The sequence below is a fragment of the Sorex araneus genome, chromosome 6 (genome assembly GCF_027595985.1).
Source record: "Sorex araneus isolate mSorAra2 chromosome 6, mSorAra2.pri, whole genome shotgun sequence".
NCBI classification, from domain to species: domain Eukaryota; kingdom Metazoa; phylum Chordata; class Mammalia; order Eulipotyphla; family Soricidae; genus Sorex; species Sorex araneus.
The window spans coordinates 72,582,941-72,592,655 of NC_073307.1; the positions used below are offsets into that span (position 1 = coordinate 72,582,941).

The 9,715-nt window shown below is 38.1% G+C and overlaps 1 pseudogene; it reads right to left on the minus strand.

Moving 5' to 3' along the window:
* Window positions 1-992: 992 nt before the first annotated feature.
* Window positions 993-7,383, minus strand: LOC101553327 (bifunctional phosphoribosylaminoimidazole carboxylase/phosphoribosylaminoimidazole succinocarboxamide synthetase-like; annotated as a pseudogene).
* Between the last annotated feature and the right edge of the window lie 2,332 nt (window positions 7,384-9,715).

Here is a 9,715-nt window from a genome sequence, read left to right on the forward strand (position 1 = left end):
GAATACGCCATGGGTATCTTGCCAAGCTCTGCCGTGCAGGCAGGATACTCTCGGTAGCTTGCCAGGCTCTCCGAGAGGGACATAGGAATTGAACCCGGGTCGGCCACATGCAAGGCAAACACCCTACCCACTGTGCTATCGATCCACCAGCTTGTATTAACAACCAGGAGACTGAAATTTCTGGAAATGATGACAGACTGGGGACTTTAATATTATCAGAGTTAAAATTTAACTTCATGAGCCATAAAGTTCACAGAGGAATTCTAGTATATTCAAGACTTAATAAATCTTTCATCTGAAATGCTGAGAGCACTTTATTTTTCCCTGGGGAGCTGATCTCAGAAGACACTCCCTTTCACACCTTACACAATCCTGCTTCACCTTCATTCCCGTGTCTTTCCACCTGCTGCTCTCTCAAGTCTTCCGAAATAGCCAAAACGAATCATCATTTTGTCTATATGTAGCTAGAGTTATAGACTTATCTTCATCAGAGACATTGACCGCAGGTAAACCCTTGGCATTTTTTAGAGCTATTAGGAAGGAAAGAATATGTTGCTGTAACCGACCTAACATACAACTCTTTAACTTTCTAACATTCATAGGTTTAGATGCAAGTCAAGTAGGAACTTTAGCAGTGTGATTACTAGCATTTAAGAATTGTTCTTTATTATGTTACCTAATACTTTTAGATAGGAACTAATTTTAATGTGTTTACACAGTAATTCACTTTTATAAAAAAAGTGATAAATATGGACATATGATCTACTAATCCAGGAAGCTTTTTATCCCATGTACTTTGAAAAGCATTTATTATCTAAACATTTATTTTCTGGTTGATTTTAAACCACTTATTTATCTTGATTTTTCTTCTGCAGCTAAACTAGAAATTTCTTCTCTTAAAGAATACAATAATTTTTTTAAATGCAGTGTTTCTTTCTAAAGATTTCTTTCTCTGATTTTCTTATCAGCCTGCTTCAAGGAAATCCATGTGTTCAGTATCCAAATTTCTGAGCCGCAAACTGAGCTGATCCTTCTGGAGAAAGTACTAGTGCTGTTGAACAGGCAAGACTACTGGGCGGTCGAAGAGAAGACCACACGTCCCGAGATCCCCACTCTGGAGTGAGGGGAAGGCAGCTGACAACTGCAGTCCTAAACCATTGCTTCTGCCCACCACTGCCACAAACACAGTAGGAATGCCATCCCCTTCAAATTCGGCTTTAATCCTCAGAGTTTCGTCTGGTCCTTTGTGAGAAGATGTCACTCGAAGCTCTCATGGAATGCCAAAATTTTTACAAGCCTTCTTGATTTTTTCAGTGACCAGGATCAGAAGTTGAGCCCATCAATACAACACCCCTGCATTGACTTTGTGATTTTAGAAGCAACTCTACTCTTTCTGCCACCCACTCAAAATTTTTCTTGACCATTTGGATCTCTTCTGGAGTTACTTCTTTGAGGTAACGGTATGACTGTTTGTCTGTCTGCTGGCTTCGATCTCCTGCCGGCCAAAGTCTCCATAAATCATTATCAATGACATCGGCAAGAACAATTTCTTTAGTGGTTACGTCAACACCAAATTCAATCTTCATATTAACCAGTGTACAATTCTGAGGCAACCAGGACTTCTCCAGTATTTCACAAACGGCCTGTGTAGCATGAATCAGAATGTCCACTTCAGTCTGTCCTATAACAAGTCCAGTAAAGCAAAAATTTGCAGCAATCAGTTGTTCCTCAGACCACTGGGGATCATTATTGGCATCATCCTTGAAAACCATCTCCATTTTAGGTGGTTAAAACCTATATCTTTCCTTGACACCAGGATTTCTTTTGAGAAAAGAACAAGTTGCTATTCTTATACAAACTTGTTCCATTGGAATCATTTCACACCTGGGTGCAATGAAAGCAGTCTCCCCACATTTTCTGGTAAAAGCAGTTTTGATACCTACTTTTTTTTTAAATAAAAATTTTATTTTATTAAATCACTATGTGGAAGATTACAATGCTTTCAGGCTTAGGTCTCAGTTATACAATGCTGAAACAACCATCCCTTCACCAGTGCCCATATAGCACCACCAAAAAAAATAAATAAATAAATAACACCACACAGTACACCTCCCATCCTGCCCCTCCACCCCCTGCCTTGTAACTGATAAGCTTCATTTTACTTTCTGTTTACTTTGGTTACATTCAATATTTCAACACAAACCTCACTATTGTTGTTAGGAGTACCCCACTAGATTCAGACCTACAAATGAGGTCTGAGGCCGCGCGGTTTTGAATTTCTGTACTTTAATAACTAAGTCCGGGGAGATTTCTTCCAGATATTGGATCATTGCAGTCTTGAAAACCCAATCTGTGGTCGTCATAATATGGCGGACATCGTGCCCTTCATCCCCGGAGAGAAAGAGGCGAGAGAGAGAGAGAGAGAGAGAGAGAGAGAGAGAGAAAGAGAGAGAGAAATACCTTTCCCCTCCTGGGCGGGCACGGGGCCGAGGCTTAGTTCTCAGGCTGGAGACATTCTGCGAGAAGTTGCCCATGCCGAGAGAGGTTTTGCTGGATCTGGATTCACGCTCGTGCAGCTGCGGAGAGGCTGATATCTACTTTTTTGTAATAACTGTAAAATACAATTGGTGAATTTGTTTGAGATGGCAGCTTTTCTTTCTAACTGGTTCTTTCTGGCAGCCAGGAAATGAAGGAACGGTGAGAAGAAATGTATTAGAGATTTAAACTTTGTAACTTCACTTTGGAGTTTTTTTTTAAAAAAAACTTTTATGGATTTCAGACCTTTGCTATTATTTTAGTAAATTTTTTTAAAGCTCAGACTTATAGAAAGCAGAAAAGTATACAGAGTTATGATACATAGCATATCAGTTTTTTCTGTTAACCTTTTACATTGTTACGCACATTATACCCAGGTTCAATTCCTCCACACCTCTTGGAGAGCCCAGCAAGCTACTGAGAATATCTCACCCACAGGGCAGAGACTGGCAAGCTACCCATGGCATATTCGATATGTCAAAAACAGTAACAACAAGTCTCACAATGGAGATGTTACTGGTGCCCGCTCAAGCAAATCGATGAACAACAGGATGACAGTGCTACTTAACTAGTTAAATAATGTGCCCCTACTGTCAAATATTTCTTTCATGAGTATATTGAAGTTTGGGGATTTAGATCACAGAAGTATGTGCCATATTTATGTTACTGTGGGAAGTCCACACTCAAGAATTATTCAAAATGTCTAACATTACTTGAATTCTTCTACATGGAAAATGTGTTCTTCATCCTCTATTAATTTAATCAATTGGTTATATCCTGGATTCATAGATATTTACTTGATATATTGTATTAAAGCCCAATCTACTTTAATTTTGTTGATCAATTTTCTTACTTTGGCCATTAAAAGTTATTTTTGTTGGCTCAGTGTTCTTTGTAGTGTATGCATCTTTTATTTGACATTCCTTTCAGTTTGTTATAAAAAATTTGAAATCTCATTAATTATAATTGTTAGATCTTAAAGATGAAATTAAAACAAGAATGTACCCCTCCTTATGAAAATAGGTAGCAATTAATGAGGAGGGCTAGTGTCATTATGGCAACCCAGCATTTATTGTAAAAGTCCAAGAATGTAGTCACAAGATATAGGTTAAAACTTTATTAGTTATGACAGTAGGCTGTCTCACCACTCCATTTGCTTCTGCCCACATATTTCACCTTGTTAGGAATGTGTGTGTCACCTGTGAAAAACCACCAGGTATAACTTGTGCTGTGAAACTATAACAGTATATAGTGTAGTTGAAATAGGGATCGGGGTTCCAAGTCTCTTGGACTTGTGAACCCACAGTGCTGTGCTTTGTGTGAGTGAGATTAAAGCTGCTTCCCTTTCTGATTCCTATGTGTAAGTGTATTTGTCCTGAGTGTCAGGAGACTCATCATTTTCTGATGGGATTGAATGTTTTCTTCTTGCAGACTCCAAACAGTGTGTTGTCTATCTTTTATATTAACCCCTTATCATAGGAGTATCACTGTATCACTGTCATCCCATTGTTCATCAATTTGCTTGAGCAGGCACCAGTAATGTCTTCATTTGTCCCTGTCACGTGCTAGTGTAGACCAATGACATCTGCTCACTCCAGAAACACGAAGAGCACGTTGTTGTTAGTGTTTTTTTGGTGAATATCCTTTCCCATTCCATAGGCTCTTTCTATCCTGGTCATTGTTTCTTTTGAGGTACAGAAACTTCTTCATTTAAGTTAGTCCCCTTTGTTTATCTTTGCTTCCACTTACTTGGTCAGTGGCGTTTCAACTTTGACGATACCTTTAGCTTCAATGTCGTGGAGGGCTTTGTAGAACTTTTCTTCAATGGACCTTATGGTCTCCGGTCTGATGTTAAGCTCATTAATCTATTTTGATATGACTTTTTGCATAGTGTAGGTAGAAGTCTGAGCCCAATTTTTCGCATGTAGCTGTCCAGTTTTGCCAGCACCATTTGTTAAAGACGTTTTTCCAGCTCCACTTTATATTTCTTGCTCCCTTATCAAAGATTATATTTGAGGGTGTGTGTAAGGATATTCAACCGTTTTCCATTAGTCTGTTTATCTTTGTTCCAATACCATGCTGTTTTTATTATTACCATTTTGTAGTACAGTTTGAGAGTTGGGAAGGTTATGCCTCCTGTCTTTTTTCCCCATAATTGCTTGAGCTATTCATGTAGAATTGCTGTTCCATATGAATTTCAGGAGTGTTTGATCAATTTATTTGAAGAATGTCACGGGTATACTTATAGGAATTGCATTGAATCTGTAAAATGCTTTGAGGAGTATTGCCATTTTGACAATGTCAATTCTCCTGTTCCATGAGTAGGGGATGTGTTTCCATTTCCTCCGTCCTCTTTTATTTCTTGAAGCAGGGTTTTGTAGTTTTCTGTGTACAGGTCCTTTACCTCCTTAGTTAAGCTGATTTCAAGGTGCTTGACTTTCTGAGGCATGATTGTGAACAGAATCGTTTTTTTAGTATCATTTTCTTCTCTCTCATTATTTGTATATAGGAAAGCCATGGACTTTTGAGTATTGATTTTTATAGCCTGCGATTTTACTATACAAGTCTATTGTTTCTAGAAGCTTCTTGGTAGAGGCTCTAGGGGTCTCTATTCTCAATGGGATAATGCTTGCGGTGGGCTTGTGGTAGATGGCTTTGACTATATTGAGGAAAATTCCTTCAATTCCCATTTTGATGAGAGCTTTTATCATAAACAAGTGCTGTATCTTGCCAAATGCTTTCTCTGCATCTGTTGATATGATCATATGGCTTTATCTTTTCTTTTATTGATACGATGGATTTTGTTGATTGAGTTGCAAATGTTGTACCATACTTGCATCCCTGGAATGAACCCCACTTGGCCATGGTGTATGATCTTTTTGATGTCATTGGATTCTATTTGCTAATATTTTGTTGAGGATCTTTGAAGCTTTGTTCATCAGGGATATTGGTCTATAATTTTCTTTTTTGTGTGGTGTCTCTGTCTTCTTTTGGTATTAGGATGATATGTGCCTTATAAAAACTGGAATAGTTTCTGTTTCTTCAACTTCCTTGAAAAGCTTGAAAAGGACTGGAAATAGCTCCTCTTTAAATGTTTGAAAGAATTCACTAGTGAAACTATTCTGGACCTAGGCTTTTGTTTTGGGGCAGATTTTTGATTAGTCCCTCAATTTACTTGATAGTGATAGGTCTATTCAGGTAATTCAAATCTTGGCTCAGCCGTGGGAGGTTATAGGAATCTAGGAATTTATCCATTTCTTCTACGTTCTCCTGCTTCATGGCATACCGACTTTCAAAGTAATTTCAGATAAATTTTTTCATTTCTTTGGAATCTGTTGTGATGTCCCCCTTTTCATTTCTGACTCAGTTTATGAGGGTTCTCTCTTTCTTTGTGAGTCTTGCTAGTGATTTATCAATTTTGTTTATTTTTTCAAAGAGCCAGCTCTTGGTGTCATTGATCCTTTGGATTGTCTTTGGGTTTCCATGTCATTCAAGTATATTTTGTTCCTCAGCACATGGTCTGTCTTGGAAAATGTTTCATGTGCACTGGAAAAGAAGAATGTGGATTGAGTTTGGGGGGCATGGAAAGCCCTGTATACATCTATTAGTCCTCTCTTCTATTTCTTCCTTCAAAACCAGTACTTCCTTGCTGAGTTTTAGTTCTGTTGATCTATCGAGAGGTGATGATAAGTTGGTGTTGAAGTCTCTGACTATTATTTTGTTGCTACCAATGTCCTCCTTGATGTCTATTAGCAGTTGTTTTATGTTTTTTGCTAGCCTCATTGGGGGCAGATATTAGGAGTATAATTTCTTCCTGATGCACATATTCCTTGATTATTAAAAAATGGCCTTCACTGTCCCTTCTAATCTTTTTCAGCCTGAAATCTATGTTTTCGCATACTTGTGTGGCCACCCCAGTTTTTAAGGGAGTTGTTTGCTTAAAGGATTGTTCTCTATACTTTGAATTTGAGTCTGTGTTTACTCTGACTGTTCAGATGTATTTCTTGTAGGCAGCAGAATGTTGGATTCAGTTTTTTAATCCATTTTGCACACTGTGTCTCTTAATTGGTGCATTTAGACCATTGACATTGAGACAGATTATTGTCAGGGGGGTTGTGCCATCTTTCTGTACAGGCTTGTTGTGGTTGTAGGGGTTTCTCTTGTCTTACAGTAGTCCCTATAGTTCTTCTTTTAAAGTTGGGTTTGATTCTATGAAGTTCCTGAGTTGTAGTTTATCCATGAAATAGTGTATCTTTCATTCGTGTCTGAGTGAGAGGTTATCCATAAAAGGTATTGTTGGTGAGGCATTTATTTCATTGAGTTTTTTCACTATACCCACCATTGTCTTCAGGCTCCAATGGTTTCCTCTGATAAGTCTGCAGGAAATCTAAGGGGTGCTCCTTTGTATGTGATTTCCTTATTTAACCATGCTACTTGCAGAATTGTGTATCTATCTGTGATATTCATTATTCTGATTATGATAATTTTTGGAGTCTTTTTATTTGGGTCTCTTTTAGCTACTAACTTTCAGGCTCTTGGATCTGGATGCCTGCATTCTCCAGCTCTGGGAACTTCTCAGCAATGATATCTTTAACTGCTGCTACTTCATTGAGATTGCCTCCTTGTCCTTCTGGTACTTTGATGATTCTTATGTTGTTTCTGCAGCTCATCTTCAAGCTCACTGATTCTGTCTTCAGCTGTTGTAATTCTACTGCTGAGGGCACCCCCTGAGTTTTTAATTTCATTTACCAAATCCTTTATTAGGAACACTTCTGCTTGAAGCTTTCTTATTTCTGCTCTCATGTCTTCCTGTATTTTATTGGTTGTCTGTTCCACTATTCCTTTCATATCCTCCTTTAATTTACTGGATGTCTATTCCACCGTTTCTTTGATCTCATTGAACATCCTCAATATTTCATCTCTAAATTCAACTCAATCTCTGAATTTAATACAATTAGAGAGATTGTATTTGTGGTTATTCCTTATTGGGGCTTCTGGGCTCTTTTTTTCACCCACTCCTCACAGTGGGGATTTGTGCTATTTCTACATGTTGCTGTAGTGGTATGGAGGTGGATCCCTCCAATTCACTATCATAATCCCCTTCTCCTGCAAGGGAGGATTCTGGATAGGCTCAGTCAATGATGGTCTCCTTTTACTTCTTCAAGAATACTAACTTCCTCTTTGGTGCTCCTCTGTGACTTATGTGAGGCCTCTAGAGCAGCTTCAGGGGATGTGTTCTTTTACATTAGGCTTGTTCAGACTCTTGTGTTCATTGTTATTTTGGTGAGTTTGGGGAGAATTTTGATTGGAATAGACTAGTGGAGTATTGACCTAATGTGTTTGGGATAGCCAGGATGTCCTCTTAAGAATTAGGTACTAGAGGTTGAGATATGAGTCCGAAACACTGGGAAAGAGGAAAATAACTGCAGCTTTGCCAGAGGCTAAGCCCTCCACTGCTGCTGTACCTCTGGGGTAGGGGCGGCATTGCTTCTGGTCCTGGATTACAGTTCTACTTCTGGTCCAAAACTGCTGGGATCTTCTCTGGCCTAGGTGCTCATGCGGACACCTTGGCCAAGGAGGAAAGGGTCTTTGTCTGTCTGCTCAGCTTGCCACCCCAGGGCAGGCACACTTCTTAAATTTACTTACTGTACTTGTGGTTTGACTGGAGTGATAGCACAGTGGGTAGGGTGTTTGCCTTGCATGCGGCCGACCAGGGTTTAATTCCTCCATCCCTCTTGGAGAGCCTGGCAAGCTACAGAGAGTATCCCGCCCGCACAGCAGAGCCTGGCAAGCTTTGGTGTATTCGATATGCCAAAAACAGTAACAACAAGTCTCATAATGGAGATGTTACTGGTGCCCGCTCTAGTGCTGCAGTGGTAGTTTGGGTCCAGACTTGAAGTAGTTTGTTTTTTGTTATATATATGTATATATATATAACATATATACAGATATGTATATATATACATATATATATACAGATACCTCTATTCCCAATGAAGTCCAAGGCTTCCAACCTTTGCCTCTCATACCTTGAGATAAATTCTTATTTTCCCCTCCATTTCTCATTTTCTTGGCATGTTTCTTAATCTAAAACCATTGTTAGGTCCACCTCTGATATTTTCCATTCCATGGACATTTTATTCTATATAATAAATATTTTTAACAAAATGTTATAGCAAAAAAGACCGAAACAACTTTATGACCAACATTTATGACCAAAATATGGGTCAGTAAGTCCATAAAACTTCTGCTCACAGTACTAAAGAAAAATGATGAAAGCAAAATAGTAATGGGAGATTTCAACACTCCACTATTTCAACTACATAGATCAAACAGATGGAACATCAGTAGAGATAAGAGACATGTAATACCCCAAAGCTGAATGAGGAATAAGTAAACAGACCAATCATAAGGAAATAAAAATGTAATTAAGGATATTCCCAAGAACAAAAAACTTGGGTACAGATAAGTTCACTGGTGAATTCTATCAAACCTTCAGAGAAGATTTACTGCCCTTACTCCTTATATTCTTCCAAAATATTGAAGATACAGATATTATTCCTAATGCCTTCTATGAAGCTAACATTCCACTAAAACCCAAAGCAGACAGACACTTTCAGAAAAGAAAATTTCAGATCAATCTCCTTGATAAACATTGATGCAAAAGTGCTCAATAAAATTTTAGCTAACCAAATCCAACAATATATAAAAAACAAACCAACCCATACACCCTGATACAGTAGTATTCATCCAAAGAATACAAATATGGTTCAAAGTATGAAAATTAATCAGCATAATATAGAAAAGGCCTTTAAAAAGATCCATTCATGATTTAAAAAAAACCTCAACAGGCTTTTGGAAGGAACCTTCCTCAAGATAGTAACAACCACCTAGCAAATTGCCAGTGTCATTCTTAATAATGAAAAACTGAAAGTATTCCTTCTGAGATCAAAGGGGTCCAAATTTTAAAAAAAGAAAACAAATTATCAATATTTGAAAATGGCATGAAAATATACATAGAAGACCCTAAATACTTGTCCACAAGGAAATTCCTAGAAATAATAAACCAATACAGCAAAATAGCCAGCTACAAATTCAGTACACCAATTCTATATACAAATTCTATATACAAAGAATTAATCCAAGGAGAAAGCAATCAACAATTCTATCCCATTTAAGA